General features: G+C 38.5%; 1 non-coding gene across 1 annotated transcript; it reads right to left on the bottom strand.

Annotated features, from left to right (window-relative positions):
• Positions 1–915: 915 nt before the first annotated feature.
• LOC112781769 (small nucleolar RNA R71) lies at positions 916–1,023 on the bottom strand. The gene has a single exon (XR_003192529.1). It is a non-coding gene; the product is annotated as a small nucleolar RNA R71 (small nucleolar RNA).
• Positions 1,024–18,309: the final 17,286 nt, after the last annotated feature.

Raw genomic sequence — 18,309 nt, 5'->3', positions numbered from 1 at the left:
ATCATATCTCTTCAATCACATCTTTTTCAAAATTAATTTTCAATCATATCTTTTTAATTTTTAATTTCAAAACCTTTTTCAAAAATCACTTAATTTCTTTCCTAATCTTAGTTTTCGAAAATCATCAATCAAATTTTCAAAATTTTCTTTTAATTATTTCAAAATCTTTTACTTTAATTTTCAAAAATTCTTCCCCTCTTCTCACATCCTTCTATTTAAGGGACTAACACTCTTCCTCAAGGTGAAATTCGAACTCTATCCTTCTTTATATGTTCGAATTCTCTTCCATCTACCTCCTCCTTCTATTCTTCTTTTCCTCTGACACCTCAAGGAATCTCTATACTGTGACATAGAGGATTCCCTACTTTCTTGTTCTCTTCTCTTTCATATGAGCAGAAGCAAAGATAAAGGCATACTTCTTTAAGCTGATCCTGAACCTGAAAGGACCTTGAAGAGAAAGCTAAGAGAAGCTAAAGAACATTTCTCTTTAGAGGTCCTAACAGAGCTTTTCAAGGAAGAAGAAACCATGGCAGCCGAAAACAACAATGCCAACAATGCAAGGAAGGTGCTTGGTGACTTTACTGCACCTATGGGAGAAGCATCTCAATCCCTGCCATTGGAGCAAACAACTTTGAGCTTAAGCCTCAATTAGTTTCTCTAATGCAACAGAATTGCAAGTTTCATGAACTTCCATTGGAAGATCCTCATCAGTTCTTAGCTGAATTCTTGCAAATCTGTGACACTGTCAAGACCAATGGGGTTGACCCTGAAGTCTACAGACTTATGCTTTTTTCTTTTACTGTAAGAGACAGAGCTAGGACATGGTTGGATTCACAACCTAAAGAAAGCCTGAACTCTTGGGAAAAGCTAGTCAATGCCTTCTTGGCAAAGTTCTTTCCACCTCAAAAATTGAGCAAGCTTAGAGTGGAAGTCCAAACCTTCAGACAGAAGGAAGGAGAATCCCTCTATGAAGCATGGGAAAAATACAAGCAATTGATCAGAAGGTGTCCTTCTGACATGCTTTCTAAATGGAGCATCATAGGTATTTTCTATAATGGTCTGTCTGAACTATCCAAGATGTCATTGGATAGCTCTGCTAGAGGATCTCTTCATCTAAAGAAGATGCCTGCAGAAGCTCAGGAACTCATTGAAATGGTTGCAAATAATCAATTCATGTATACTTCTGAAAGGAATCCTATGAATAATGGGATAGCTCAGAAGAAAGGAGTTCTTGAGATTGATACTTTGAATGCCATATTGGCTCAGAATAAAATATTGACCCAACAAGTTAATATGATTTCTCAGAGTTTGTCTGGAATGCAAGCAGCAACAGGCAGTACTAAGGAAGCTTCCTCTGAAGAAGAAGCTTATGATCCTGAGAACCTAGCAATGGAAGAGGTGAATTACATGGGAGAACCCTATGGAAACACCTATAATCCTTCGTGGAGAAATCATTCAAATCTCTCATGGAAAGATCAACAGAGACCCCAACAAGGTTTCAACAACAATAATGGTGGAAGAAACAAGTTTAGCAATAGCAAGCCTTTTCCATCATCTTCTCAGCAACAGATAGAGAATTCTAAGCAAAGCTACTCTGACTTACCAACCATAGTCTCTGATCTAATCAAAATCACTCAAAGTTTCATGACTGAAATAAGGTCCTCCATTAGAAATTTGGAGGCACAAGTGGGTCAGCTGAGTAAGAAAATTATTGAACTCCCTCCTAGCACTCTCCCAAGCAACACAGAAGAGAATCCAAAGAGAGAGTGCAAGGCCATAAACACGTCTCACATGGCCAAACCTGGAGAGGAGGAAGAGGCAGTGATTTCTACTGAGGAAGACCTCAATGGACGTCTACTGACCTCCATGGAGTTCCCTAAGGAGGAACCATGGGAATCTAAGGCTCACACTGAGACCATAGAGATTCCATTGAATTTACTTCTGCCATTCGTGAGCTCTAATGAGTATTCTTCCTCTGAAGAGGATGAAGATGTTACTGAAGAGCAAGTTGCTAAGTACCTTGGAGCAATCATGAAGCTAAATGACAAGTTGTTTGGTAATGAGACTTGGGAGGATGAACCTCCATCGCTCATCAAAGAACTGGATGACTTGACTAGGCAAAAATTACCTCTGAAGAGACAAGACCCTGGAAAATTATCAATCCCTTGTACCATAGGCACCATGACCTTTGAGAAGGCTCTGTGTGACCTAGGGTCAACCATAAACCTCATGCCTCTCTCTGTAATGGAGAAGCTAGGGATCATTGAGGTACAAGCTGCAAGAATCTCACTGGAGATGGAAGACAATTCAAAGAAACAGGCTTATGGACTTGTAGAGGATGTCTTGGTAAAAGTTGAAGGCCATTACATCCCTGCTGATTTCATAATCCTAGAGACTGGGAAGTGTATGGATGAATCCATCATCCTTGGCAGACCCTTCCTAGCCACAGCAAAAGCTGTAATTGATGTTGACAGAGGAGAATTGATCATTCAAGTGAATGAAAACTCCCTTGTGTTTAAAGCTCAAGAATATCCCTCTGTCACCATGAAGAGAAAGCATGAAGAACTTCTCTCAATACAGAGTCAAACAGAGCCCCCACAGTCAAACTCAAAGTTTGGTGTTGGGAGGCCACAACCAAACTTTAAGTTTGGTGTTGAACCCCCACATTCAAACTCTAAGTTTGGTGTTGGGAGGTTCCAACATTGCTCTAAACATCTGTAAGGCTCCATGAGAGCCCACTGTCAAGCTATTGACATTAAAGAAGCGCTTGTTGGGAGGCAACCCAATCTTTACTTATCTATGTTAAATTTCTATTTTTTTTGTTATTTTATGTTTTCTGTAGGTTGATGATCATAAGAAGTCATAAAAACAATTGAAAAAGTAAAAATAGAAGGAAAAACAGAATGAAAAATAGAACACCTTGGAGGAGAAACTTACGGGCGTTTAAACGCCAGTAAGGGTAGCAGAATGGGCGTTAAACGCCTAGTCTGGCACCATTCTGGGCGTTTAACGCCAGAAATGGGCACCAGACTGGCGTTTAACGCCAGGAATGGGCAAGAAGCTGGCGTTAAACGCCAGAAATGGGCAGTAGCCTGGCGTTTAATGCCAGGATTAGCAGCAAGGGGTGTTTTACATGCCACATGGTGTAGGGATGAGAAATTCTTGACACATCAGGATCTGTGGACCCCACAGGATCCCCACCTACCCCACCTCTCTCTCTCTTCTTCACCCATTCACCAATCACCTCAATACCTCTTCCCCAAAAAAACCCTCACCTATCAAATCCCACCATTCTCTTCACCACTCACATCCATCCTTCATAAAACCCCACATACCTTACCATTCAAATTCAAACCACTTTCCCTCCCAAACCCACCCTATATGGCCGAACCCAAACCCCCTCTCCATTCCTATATAAACCCATCTTCACTCCTTCATTTTCACACAACATACACACCACCTATCCCCCTTGGCCGAAACACATAGCCCCCTCCATCTCCTCTATTTCTTCTTCTTCTACTCTCTTCTTTCTTCTTTTGCTCGAGGACGAGCAACCTTCTAAGTTTGGTGTGGTAAAAGCTAAAACTTTTTGTTTTTCCATAACCATTTATGGCACCAAAGGTCGGAGAAACCTCTAGAAAGAGGAAAGGGAAGGCAAAAGCTTCCACCTCCGAGTCATGAGAGATGGAGAGATTCCCCTCAAGGGTGCATCAAGACCACTTCTATGAAGTTGTGGCCAAGAAGAAGGTGATCCCCGAGGTCCTTTTTAAGCTCAAAAAGGGCGAATATCCGGAGATCCGGCATGAGATCCGAAGAAGAGGTTGGGAAGTTCTCACCAACCCCATTCAACAAGTCGGAATCTTAATGGTTCAAGAGTTCTATGCCAATGCATGGATCACCAAGAACCATGATCAAAGTGTGAACCTGGATCCTAAGAATTGGCTTACAATGGTCCGAGGGAAATACTTAGATTTCAGTCCGGAAAATGTAAGGTTGGCGTTCAACTTGCCCATGATGCAAGGAGATGCACACCCCTACACTAGAAGGGTCAACTTTGATCAAAGGTTGGACCAAGTCCTCATGGACATATGTGAAGAGGGCGCTCAATGGAAGAGAGATTCAAGAGGGAAGTCGGTTCAACTAAGAAGGCATGACCTCAAGCCCATGGCTAGGGGATGGTTGGAGTTCATCCAACGCTCAATCATTCCTACTAGCAACCGATCTGAAGTTACTATAGACCGGGCTATCATGATTCATAGCATCATGATTAGAGAGGAAGTAGAAGTTCATGAGGTTATATCCCAAGAACTCTACAAGGTGGCAGACAAGTCCTCCACTGTGGCAAGGTTAGCCTTCCCTCATCTCATTTGTCACCTCTGCAATTCAGCTGGAATTGACATAGAGGAAGACATCCTCATTGATGAGGACAAGCCCATCACTAAGAAAAGGATGGAGCAAGTGAGAGAACCTCACCAAGAGCATGAGGAATTTCCTCATCATGAAATCCCTGAGATGCCTCAAGGGATGCAATTTCCTCCACAAAACTATTGGGAGCAAATCAACACCTCCCTAGGAGAATTAAGTTCCAACATGGGACAACTAAGGGTAGAGCACCAAGAGCATTCCATCCTCCTCCATGAAATTAGAGAAGACCAAAGAACCATGAGAGAGGAGCAACAAAGGCAAGGAAGAGACATTGAGGAGCTCAAGCACTCCATAAGATCTTTAAGAGGAAGAACAAGCCGCCATCACTAAGGTGGACCCGTTCTTTAATTTCTTTGTTCTTTATTTTCTGTTTTTCGAAAATTGTGCTTTATGTTTATGTTTGTGTCTTTATTACATGATCATTAGTGTCTTAGTGTCTATGCCTTGAAGTTATGAAAATGAATCCATCACCTTTCTTAAATGAAAAATGTTTTTAATTAAAAAAGAAAAAGAAGTGCATGAATTTCAAATTTTAAAACAGTTTAATTATTTTGATGTGGTGGCAAAACTATTGTCTTTCTGAATGAATGCTTGAATAGTGCATATTTTTGAATTTGATTGTTTATGAATGTTAAAATTGTTGGCTCTTGAAAGAATGATAGGAAAAGGAGAAATGTTATCTGATGATCTAAAAAATCATAAAATTGATTCTTGAAGCAAGAAAAAATAGTGAAAAGCTTGCAAAAAAAAAAGAGAAAAGAAAAGAAAAGCAAGCAGAAAAAGCCAATACCCCTTTAAACCAAAAGGCAAGGGTGATAAAAAGGATCCAAGGCTTTGAGCATCAGTGGATAGGAGGGCCCACAGGAATAAAATCCTGGCCTAAGTGGCTAAACCAAGCTGTCCCTAACCATGTGCTTGTGGCGTGAAGGTGTCAAGTGAAAACTTGAGACTGAGCGGTTAAAGTCGAGGTCCAAAGCAAAAAGAAGAGTGTGCTTAAGAACCCTGAGTAAAAATCTGATTCAGAGGCTGAAAAAGGACTGCAAATGCTGTTGGACTCTGACCTCCCTGCACTCGAAGTGGATTTTCTGGAGCTATAGAAGCCCAATTGGTGCGCTCTTAATTGCGTTAGAAAGTAGACATCCTGGGCTTTCCAGCAATGTATAATAGTCTATACTTTGCCCAAGCTTTGATGGTCCAAACTGGCGTTCCAAGTCAGCTCAAGAATTCTGGCGTTTAACTCCAAAACTGGCACAAAAGCTGGAGTTAAACACCCAAACTGGCACAAAAGCTGGCGTTTAACTCCAAGAAAAGTCTCTACATATGGAAGCTTCAATGCTCAGCCCAAGCACACACCAAGTGGGCCCGGAAGAAGATTTCTGCGTTAATTACTGATTTCTGTAAACCCTAGGCTACTAGTTCTCTATAAATAGGACCTTTTGCTATTGTATTTTCATATTTAGACACAGATCTTTGGACGTCTAGTCCCTAGACCTTGGATGCTGGCCATTCGGCCATGCTTACACTATTATCACTTATGTATTTTCAACGGTGGAGTTTCTACACACCATAGATTAAGGTGTGGAGCTCTGCTGTTCTTCATGAATTAATACAAAGTACTATTGTTTTTCTATTCAACTCAAGTCTATTTCTTCTCCAAGATATTCATTTGTTCTTCAACTTTATGAATGTGATGATCCGTGACACTCATCATCATTCTCACCTATGAACATGTGCCTGACAACCACCTCTGTTCTACTAGCAATGGCTTGAATGCGTATCTCTTGGGTTTCTAATCTAAGATTTGAACCTTCATGGTATAGGCTAGAATTATTGGTGGCTATTCCTGAGATCTGGAATGTCTAAACCTTGTCTGTGGTATTCTGAGTAGGATCTGGGAAGGGATGGCTGTGACGAGCTTCAAACTCGCGATTGTTGGGCGTGTGACAGATGCAAAATGATCAATGGATCCTATTCCAACATGATCGAGAACCGACAGATGATTAGCTGTGCGGTGACAGCGCATTTGGAACGTTTTCACTGAGAGGACGGGAAGTAGCCATTTGACAACGATGATGCCCAACATAAAGCTTGCCATGGAAAGGAGTATGAATGATTGGAAGAAGGTAATAGGAAAGCAGAGGTTCAGGAGGAACAAAGCATCTTCATACGCTTATCTGAAATTCCAACCAAAGAATCACATAAGTATCTCTATCTTTATTTTATGTTTTATTTATCTTTTAATTATCAATTCTCCATCACCATCTGAATTAGCCTGACTGAGATTTACAAGGTGACCATAGCTTGCTTCAAGCCGACAGTCTCCGTGGGATCGACCCTTACTCACGTAAGGTATTACTTGGACGACCCAGTGCACTTGCTGGTTAGTTGTGCGGAATTGTGACAAAGTGTGATTCACGTTTGAGAGCTCCAAGTCCTTTGGCGCCATTGTTGATGATCACAATTTCGTGCACCAAGTTTTTGGCGCCGTTGCCGGGGATTGTTCGAGTTTAGACAACTGACGGTTCATCTTGTTGCTTAGATTAGGTACTTTTCAGAATTTTTAAGAATGAATTCTAGAGTTTCAAGGTGATGTTCTTATCATCACAAAAGCTGATTGATTCTGATAAGAAGTTCATTGTTAATGGACAGAGAATCAAGCATTATCTTGAAGGCAATATTGAGCAAGAATGCTCAAGGCTGAGGCTAGATTAAAAGCTCAGCAAGGCCCAGCTAAAGACATTAAAGAAGCGCTTGTTGGGAGGCAACCGAATGTCATTTAATTATATCTATTTATTTTCTATTGCTATTTTATGTTTTCTTTAGGTTGATGATCATGTGAAGTCACAAAAACTACTAAAAAATCAAAAACAGAATCAAAAACAGCAGAAGAAACAGCACACCCTAGAGGAGGAGCACTCTGGCGTTTAAACACCAGAAACAAGCATCTGTCTGGCGTTTAACACCAGAAACAAGCACCAAGCTGGCGTTTAACGCCAGAAACAAGCATCAACCTGGCGTTAAACGCCAGAAATAGGCTACATTTGGGCATTTAATGCCAAAACAAGCAGCAAGCTGGCATTTAACGCCAGAAATGCATGCTAAGGGCATTTTACATGCCTAATTGGAGCAGGGATGTTAAGTCCTTGACCCCACTGGATCTGTGGACCCCACAGGATTCTCACAGGATCTGTGGAACCCATAAGATCCCCACCTACTCCACCTCTTCTTCTCTACTCTTCCCACCTTTTCATAACACTCTTCCCCAAATACCCTCCACCAATCACCTCCATTACTCCTTCAAAACCATCATACAACCCACCTACACCCACCCACTCAAATTCAAACCATTCACACACATCCATCTCCTCCATTTTCTTCTTCTTCTACTCACTTCTTTCTTCTTTTTCTCGAGGACGAGCAAACCTTCTAAGTTTGGTGTGGTAAAAGCATTGCTTTTTGTTTTTTCATAACCATTTATGGCACCTAAGGCCAGAGAAACCTCTAGAAAGAGGAAAGGGAAGACAAAAGCTTCCACCTTCGAGTCATGGGAGATGGAAAGATTTATCTCAAGGGTCCATAGCTCAGTATTAAAGCATTTGACTGCACAATAAGAGAGCCCACTCAGGGACCTCAACAAGAGCATGAAGAATTCCCTCACCAAGAAATCCCTGAGATGCCTCAAGGGATACATTTTTCTCCACACAACTATTGGGAGCAACTAAGGATAGGAGCACCAAAATCACTAGGGATGAAGCAACAAAGGCAAGGAAGAGACATAGAGGAGCTCAAGAGCACCATTGGTTCTTCAAGAAGAGGAAGACGCCATCCTCACTAAGGTGGACCCGTTCCTTAATCTCTTTGTCTATTTATTTTTCTCTATTTCTCATTTACTATGCTTTATGTTTATGTTTGTGTCTTATCACATGATCATTAGTATTTAAGTGTCTATGTCTTAAAGTTATGAATGTCCTATGAATCCATCACCTTTCTTAAATGAAAAATGTTTTCTAAAAAAGAAAAAGAAGTACATGAATTTTGAATTTTAAAATAGTTTAATTATTTTGATGTGGTGGCAATACTTTTTGTTTTCTGAATGAATACTTGAACAGTGCATATGTCTTTTGAATTTGTTGTTTATGAATCTTAAAATTGTTGGCTCTTGAAAGAATGATGAGAAAGGAGAAATGTTATTTGATAATCTGAAAAATCATAAAAATGATTCTTGAAGCAAGAAAAAGCAGTGAAGAACAAAGCTTGCAGAAAAAAAAAGAAAAAAAAAGAGAGCAAGAAAAAGAAAAAGCAAGCAAAAAAAGCCAAAAGCTCTTTAAACCAAAAGGCAAGAGCAAAAAAGCCAATAGCCCTTAAAACCAAAAGGCAAGGGTAATAAGAAGGATCCAAGGCTTTGAGCATCAGTGGATAGAAGGGCCTAAAGGAATAAAATCCTGGCCTAAGCGGCTAAACCAAGCTGTCCCTAACCATGTGCTTGTGGCGTGAAGGTGTCAAGTGAAAACTTGAAACTGAGCGGTTAAAGTCGAGGTCCAAAGCAAAAACAGAGTGTGCTTAAGAACCCTGGACACCTCTAATTGGGGACTTTAGCAAAGCTGAGTCACAATCTGAAAAGGTTCACCCAGTTATGTGTCTGTGGCATGTATGTATCCGATGGTAATACTGGAAAACAGAGTGCTTAGGGCCACGACTAAGACTCATAAAGTAGCTGTGTTCAAGAATCAACATACTGAACTAGGAGAATCAATAACACTATCTGAATTCTGAGTTCCTATAGATACCAATCATCCTGAACTTCAAAGGATAAAGTGAGATGCCAAAACTGTTCAGAAGCAAAAAGCTAATAGCCCCGCTCATATAATTAAGATTGATCTTCATAGATGTTTTTGGAATTCATTGTATATTCTCTTCTTTTTATCCTACTTTGTTTTTAGTTGCTTGGGGACAAGCAACAATTTAAGTTTGGTGTTGTGATGAGCGGATAATTTATACGCTTTTTGGCATTGTTTTTAGGTAGTTTTTAATATGTTTTAGTCACTTTTTATTATATTTTTATTAGTTTTTAAATAAAAATCACATTTCTGGACTTTACTATGAGTTTGTGTGTTTTTCTTTAATTTCAGGTAATTTCTGGCTGAAATTGATGGAGCTGAGCAAAAATCTGATTCAGGCTGAAAAAGGACTGTTGATGTTGTTGGATTCTAACCTTCCTGCACTCGGAATTGATTTTTTGGAGCTACAGGATTCCAATTGGCGCGCTCTCAATTGCGTTGGAAAGTAGACATCCAGGGCTTTCCAGCAATATATAATAGTCCATACTTTGTTCAAGGATAGACGATGTAAACTGGCGTTCAACGCCAGTTCCATGTTGCATTCTGGCGTTAAACGCCAGAAACAGGTTACAAGTTGGAGTTAAACGCCAGAAACAGGTTACAACCTGGCGTTTAACTCTAGAAACAGCCTAGGCATGTGTAAAGCTTAAGTCTCAGCCCCAGCACACACCAAGTGGGCCCCAGAAGTGGATTTCTGCACTATCTATCTTAGTTTACTCATTTTCTGTAAACCTAGGTTACTAGTTTAGTATTTAAACAACTTTTAGAGATTTATTTTGTACCTCATGACATTTTAGATCTGAACTTTGTACTCTTTGATGGCATGAGTCTCTAAACTCCATTGTTGGGGGTGAGGAGCTCTGCTGTGTCTCGATGAATTAATGCAACTATTTCTGTTTTCTATTCAAACACGTTTGTTTCTATCTAAGATGTTCATTCGCACTTCAATATGATGGATGTGATGATCCGTGACACTCATCACCATTCTCAACCTATGAACATGTGCCTGACAACCACCTCCGTTCTACCTTCGATTGAATGAATATCTCTTGGATTCCTTAATCAGAATCTTCGTGGTATAAGCTAGAATCCATTGGCAGCATTCCTGAGAATCCGGAAAGTCTAAACCTTGTCCGTGGTATTCCGAGTAGGATTCAGGGATTGGATGACTGTGACGAGCTTCAAACTCACAAGGGTTGGGCGTAGTGACAGACGCAAAAGGATCAATGGATCCTATTCCAGCATGAGTGAGAACCGACAGATGATTAGCCGTGCGGTGATAGCGCACCTGGACCTTTTTCACTGAGAGGATGGATGGTAGGCATTAACAACGGTGATCCACCAACACACAGCTTGCCATAGGAGAAACCTTGCATGCGTGAAGAAGAAGACAGGGAGAAAGCAGAGATTCAGAAGACAAAGCATCTCCAAAACTCCAACATATTCTCCGTTACTGCATAACAAGTATTTAATTCATGCTCTTTTATTTTTCACAATCCAAACTGATAATTATAATTGATATCCTGACTAAGAATTACAAGATAACCATAGATTGCTTCAAACCAACAATCTCCGTGGGATTGACCCTTACTCACGTAAGGTATTACTTGGACGACCCAGTGCACTTGCTGGTTAGTGGTACGAGTTGCGAAGAGTGTGATTCACAATTCGTGCACCACCCTTCAATCCCCCACTATTTACAAAATTTAAATCTCATACAAGTATATGCATAAAGAATGTGTCACTAAGATTAAACATTCTTTTAGTGTAAATTTTAAAGTTCTAACTAAGTAATAGGTGTCTAATCGATTAAACATATATTTTATATGCTAGTACCAAAAATCACACACGTTACTTATACCCTCCAAGTTCAAGAGTTTACAATTTTAAGCACTTATATGGCCTTGTGCTCATCCTGGTTTCATGAATATTTACGAGAATAAAACCTCTAAAATTCTCGATTAGAGTGGCACCACTCTTATATTCATATAGGTGGAATCTTTTGATAGATAATATTATCATTCCATTAAGAGTTTAAACTCACCCTCCTAATTTATTGTAAATAGCACTAAATCCTATACCTTAGTGCTCTAATTGCTAAATAACTTGTTATTACCCATTAAACCTTGAAACTAGTGGTCTACTAGAATAAGGTTGGGTTCCCATTATTTAGCAATAATAGGTTTTAATCCCATTTTAGCAGTAGTCTCTTTGATTTTATCCCTTGACAAACCTTTAGTCAATCTTGAGATCTTACATAAGTGATGGTAATTACACCACCATCTATTAGTTGCCTCACAAACTCATGTCTCAAACTTATATGTCTAGACTTTCCATTATAAACCTTATTATATGCTCGAGACATGGTTGATTCACTATCACAGAAAATTGAAATGGCTGTCATCTGCTGTGGCCACAGTTTTATATCATATAACAAATTTCTTAACCATTCTGCTTCTTTACCTGCGGCTGATAAAGCTACAAACTCAGCCTCCATAGTAGAATGTGTAATACATGTTTGTTTCTTTGAGGCCCAACTTATTGCTCCACCACCTATGGTGAAAATCCATCCTGAAGTGGATTTGTTGTCACTAAGATTTGTAATCCAACTTGCGTCAGAATAACCTTCTAAAGCTGCGGGATAATCACTATAATATAATCCCTAGTTTATGGTTTTCTTGAGATAACCAAGAACTCTTGTTATAGCTTTACAATGTTGATTGCTAGGCTTTCCTGTAAACCTTGATAATTTGCACACAGCAAATGCTCTATCAGGTCTAGTACAATGCATTGCATACATTAAACTTCCTATAGCACTAGCATATTCTAATTGTGCTATAGGTCTTCCCATGTTTCCTTCTAATTTAAGATTAGGATCATACGGCGTATTGGATTCTTTAATTGTGAGATGATCAAACTTTTCCAATACCTTTTTGATATAATGAGATTGACTTAAAGTAAAGTCAACTTCATTCTTATCCACCTTTATGCCTAATATTGTATCAACTTCATTCAAATCCTTCATCTTGAATTTAGAAGTTAGATACTCCTTTGTTATTCGAATTCCTTCTAAATTTGTTCTGATGATTAACATATCATCAACATATAAACAAATGATTACTCCATAATCTTTAGTAAATTTTGAGTAAATACATTTATCCGCACTATTATGTGAGAAGCCATTTGATAACACCACTGAATCAAACTTCTCATGCCATTGTTTAGGCACTTGTTTTAGCCCATACAAAGACTTAATTAATTTGCAAACTTTTTTTTCATTTTTGGGTTGCACATAGCCTTCCGGTTGCTTCATATAAATTTCTTGTGAGACATTAGTATCATTTTGGGGATATTCTAAATTAGAAGTTGAATAATTGATAAATTTATTTTCAATAAATTCTACCTTTCTTGATTCAACAACTACATTAGACACTAAGTCTAATATTTATATGCTTTAAAATTTTCAGCATATCCTATAAAAGTGCCTTTTATGGCTCTTGGCCCCAATTTGGTTCTCTTTTGATCAGGAACTCGATAAAAGGCTAAACACCCCCACACTTTAAGATAATTTAAATTAGGTTTCCTTCCTTTCCAAATTTCATAAGAAGAAACCTTTCTATGTCTTGATGGTATCCTATTATGGATATGACATGATGTCAATAATGCTTCACCCTATAAATTGTAAGATAATTTTGCATTTAGTAACATTGAATTAACCATATCCACTAAGGTATGTTTTTTTTTTCTTTCTTTTCCTTTCCGCCAAACTATTTGTTGCGGAGTATATGGAGCAAAATATTCATGCACAATACCACAAAATAATTCACAAAAGTGATCAAATTCATTAAAAAACTATTCTTCACCTTGTAGTGATTCAGGGATCACCACTTGTAGATCACGAAGTCTACTTACAAGGATTTGTAATTCATGAATTTGATCCATGACAGGCATAGTATCATTCATAATAAATTCAAAATATTTTATCATAATAAACTTATTTGTTCCTTGTCGTTTAGTATTGTACTTTTCTTCCAAAGATTTCCAAATCTCCAATGGTGATTGAATTAACATGTGACCTCGACATACAATAGTATCTCCATCACGTTTCTTCTTCAATTGAACAATATTTTCTTCCTCTTCCAGTGTGAAATTTCCAGCAGCATTGGCAATTGATATAGCCTTTGGGTCAATCACATATGCAAGATTGAGAATCGAAAGAAGAAACATCATCTTGTCTTTTCAACGATTGAAGTTTATTCCATCAAAGCGATCTAACTTGACAAACTCTTGATTCATGACCTTGAAGGGGGTGTTTTGATCTTGTGCCATCTTCAACTAATATCTCTCTAAAATTGTTGGGTATATTATTATGAGAAGATGACAAAATCTTATATTTGTGTAGTGGTTTTCAAGGCACGATTAGATCGCTTTCTTTAGAGAGATATTTGTCCCTACACTTAGTTGCTATAGGGTTGATGACAATACTCTCCCAGGATACAATGAAACCTAAGAATTTCTTAATTAGCAACAGTAAGAAATTCTCAACTCTTTTGAACAAAGAAAAACTCTTAATAGTTGATTAAAATGTACACTTAGTACTTTTTTTTTTCTGAAATAGTGGACAAGGACTTATTTATACAGATTGCACGTAGCAATTATGATTTGTTACGTATACAAATGGTTGTGTCTTTTCTATTGTCAATAAATACAATATTTTGAACATACACAACTCTTAAAGAGTTGTGTCGCTTTAGCCAATAGACACAATGTTTTGAACATACACAATCCTTAAAAGGTTGTGTCCCTTCAACCAAATGGTACTAAATGGTTAGTAACTGTTTATTAATATTAATAATATTAATGATAATATCAATAATATTAATAATATTAATTAATCAAATTTGTAAATACCCTTCAATTAGTAACGCCTTGTACGCATTGGTTCACATCGCCAGTGCCACTTTGAGAAGGTGCTTTGGTTTGTGGCGTTCTTAACGCCTTTGGCATGCTTCATGAAAGCGTGGCCTAAGGTTCCAAAGCGTATCCTAAGTTTCAAAGTGTGCCTAAGACTTCCTCCGTTCTTCTTTTTAGCTAGCTTGTTTTGTGCTTTTGCTTCTTTTTTTATTATTTTCTATAAAATTCATCAAATCAAAAGGATCAAAAAAATATTCAATTTAAGCACTAAAACACTCCATAATTAAGTATTATGTATTGATTTCTTATATGAAAAAGCATAGAAAACACACATCATGATGCACATGCATCATAAAATCCGCGAAATTAGTAAATAATTAGTCAATAAATTAATTATTATTCAAAAAAATTAGAAATTTAAATTTTATATTTTAATGAAGTATAAATAATTAAAACATGAATTTTAACACTAATTTTAAAAAATTTGGCCCAAAACCGAACCAACGAGCCGAACCGATTGAACCGAGTCCACATTAGGCCCAGGGTCCAACCCAATACACCTTCACTTAATGGCATCAGCCCTTCCTCCCTTCCCTAATTATGCTTCACGTTGGAAACTTGAAAGGGAGAAAAGGGGAGAGCTTCCAACCCTAGCCTCAACTTCATTTCACCATATCTCTCAATCCAGAGCTCTAATCGCCGCACCATTTGTGGCTACGCGATCACCGCATTGAACTCTACAAATTCCACTAACCAATTTGGTAAGGATATCACAACTTCACCTTCAGTCTCTCTTTTTCACAATTTTTGAAATTTTGTAATTGGATATTGAGATTTATGATGTTTTGGTATTTTAGGATCAAACTAACTTGAGAAAATTATTGGGTTTTGTTCCATTGGTGTATGGGTAAGGTAAGAATCCTCAAACCTCCTATGGATTGTGAGTTAGTAAGCTTCGATATTGATTATAGTAATATGTTGTGGAAATATATTGAATTTTGTTGATTTGGAGTTCATTGATGATGTTGGGAGCTTGATTATTGGGTCTTGGTGCCTGGGTTCCTGTTTGGAGAGCCTTTGGTGCTTAGGACATTGGTGGAATGGTGGTACTTGTGACGTTCCGATCATTAGGGAGGAATCGAAAAAGGTATGGTTTTGGTTTCTTGTAGATAATATATAATATTTCGTGAAAACGTATGCTAGATGACTATAGGATAGGTTAGAATGTGTAAGTATGTTAATGTTCAGTAACCTTGATGGAAATATGGAATTATGTTGAGAATGAGTTAACGAATGATGATAATGTATTATGATGAGCATGAGTTATGTTGTTTGGAATGTTGGATTGCGTGGAAGGAAATTGAACATAATTGAGTGATTGGTTTGTGTGAAAGAGATAGAAATGACATAGAATGGTATTAAGCATGTTTAGTGTTGTTTTCAACTGTGAAACCATTGGTTTTGAGAAAGAAGATTGGTAAAATAGAGGTTTGTCAATTCTTTGCAAAAGTTGATTTTTGACCGAACTTCGACAGGCCATAACTCGGCTTCCAGACCCTCAATCTTTTCTAAACTTATTTTAAAAGAAAATTGGGTCCGTGAAGTTTACTGTTTGAAGAATAGACTAAAAATGATTTTTAACAAAAGCATTATGCACATTGGAAGTTTGGTGAGCAAAAGTGAATTATGTAGAACTTAGCAGCTTTTTAATCTTCATGGAGGACTCGCGTACGCGGATACACACGTGACATGGACATTCGGCTTTGTCCAGACGTCTCGCGTACATGAGCGTGTGCATGCGTACGCGAGAGGGGAGTTTTACAGGCTTGCGTACGTAGGCAAGTGCCACGCGATGCGAGACATCTCCTGTGTCCAAGGGGCTTGTGAACGCAGACACTAGTCGCATACGTGAGTTGGACAAATAACACCCGCGCATACGCGAGGCATGTGTATGCAGAATCCCTGTTTTTGGAGAAAAGTAGATTTTTGTGATTTCAACATATTTTCTAACTTCCAAACCTCTATAGTTGCCTTATAAAGTCCCAAATTTTGTTTTTACTCATAGGGAGAGGGATAAACTTAGAGAAGGAGTTAACTTGACGATGAAGAGAGGTTTTGAAGTAATGAATTGTGTTTGAGGAAGTGCGGAAGTGATGATTTATAAATGAATGATATATGTGACCCCGAGTAAGAGGCAGTGGTGTTGTCCACTTGCTCCGAGAAAGAGATGAGGAAGAAGAATGATGAAAACTGAGTTTGATAATGAAATTGAATGAATGTGAATGAATTGTAATGTTAATAAGAATGAATTTTTGAATGAGACTCTGGGTAAGATGCAGTGGTGTTATCCACTTGCTCCTAGTAAGAGTTCGAGACTCTGGGTAAGATACAAGGGTTGAGTTCTATCGCCGCTTGCTTTAGGTTGAGAACTGTAGCACCACCTGGGTAAAAGGCATGGGTGAAGTTGCCCCCTGCTCCGAGTACGCGGATAAGATGCAAGGGTTGCGGCATTGTCCCACTTGCTCCGTGTTTGGTGTTCTGTCCAGGGTTAGCTACCGAACATGTCGGGTTTGGCTTTATAACTGACAGATGGGACTCATCGGCCATAAGGTAGGCATACATCATATGCATTTATCTGTTTTGATTGATTGTGCATTACTTGAGTTTGCCTATTTGATTAACTATGCTTACTTGCTATATGTTCTACCTATTGTAAATGCATTCTATCTGTGTTTTCTTTGTCTGTATTATTTGTCTATGCAATTGAGAGATCCCTCGTCTGGCAGAGGAGTGACGAGGATTGTTCCACCGGAGTTTTGGAGGGTTGGAGGAGAGTAAGAATTGTGGGGATTACGTTATATTTGGATTGAAACCTAAGTACCTTAGATAGTTTACCTTGTTTCTGGTTTAATCTATAACTCTAAGTTTTTAATCTGAGTGTCGGAGTTCTAGGATCACCTCTAGCTTTCCCAGGACCTTATATCTTATATACGTGTGCACCTTTTCCATGCTGAGAACTTCCAGTTCTCATTCCTTACATATGTTGCCTTTTTCATATGTAGGTCGAGAGACACCTCGCTAGGCGTCTGGATTTTCTCTGCAAGCAGAGTTTGGATGCTAGTTTGTAATATTTTGCTATGTGTGTTTGTGTGTGTGTGTGTGTGTGTATCGTTGCGCGGAATTAAACTTCGCATAACTGAACCAGCAAGTGCACTGGGTCGTCCAAGTAATACCTGAGTGAGTCAAGGTCGATCCCACGAGGATTGTTGGCTTGAAGCAAGCTATGGACACCTTATAAATCTTAGTCAGGCGGATAGAAAAGTTGTTTGGTTGTTTAAGCACATAAAAGTAAAATAAATAAAATATTACTCAGTTGATGGTGGATTCAGTGATAAGAAGATGGTTAAGGCCTTGGAGATGCTTTATTCTTCTGGATCAATCCTGTCTTACTGTCTACTCTAACTGTGAATGATTTCTTCTATAGCAGGCTGTATATGATCAACACCGGTTGAGAGGCCACTAATCTTCCTCCAGGCTGAACGCTAGGTTTAGTGCGCATCCGGTCTGATTGAGGGTGAAGCTCCTGCAGTTCATTCTTCTTGGTGATCCTAATCAAAACATCACAGACAAGTTCGAGTCTTCCGAATCAGAGAATGCTGCGCCTTTGGTTCTAGCCTTTACCACAAAGACTCTAATCTCCCTATACCTCGGCTGAACTGGTGTCTTGAGAAGTCCCCAACGAAGTCGTTGATTAGCTGTCTAAAAGATGTATAATCAAGCTTGTGGTTCATTATTGTCTGATGAAAGACTCATCCTGAACCCATGTAGAATAGAGATAAATTTTGACGATTCAACTCATTCATAAGGATGAAGAACGAAGATACATCTTAGAATAGAATCAAACATGGATTGAAAATAGAACAGTAATACTTTTATTAATCCATAAAACTCAGCAGAGCTCCTAACCTCAACTTAGGAGGTTTAGTGGCTCATGTTGTACAAGAGAACAATATGATATGTAAAAGTGGGGGAAGAAGCTCTAAAGTTAGGGTGATCTTCTCCTATAAATACTGAAGTAATGACTAAGGATTACATAAGAAGGGTAAAATAGTATTTTAGTGCAAAAATCCAC

Source organism: Arachis hypogaea, chromosome 19 (genome assembly GCF_003086295.3).
Source record: "Arachis hypogaea cultivar Tifrunner chromosome 19, arahy.Tifrunner.gnm2.J5K5, whole genome shotgun sequence".
Taxonomy (NCBI): domain Eukaryota; kingdom Viridiplantae; phylum Streptophyta; class Magnoliopsida; order Fabales; family Fabaceae; genus Arachis; species Arachis hypogaea.
This window is presented reverse-complemented; position numbering and strand designations above follow the sequence as displayed.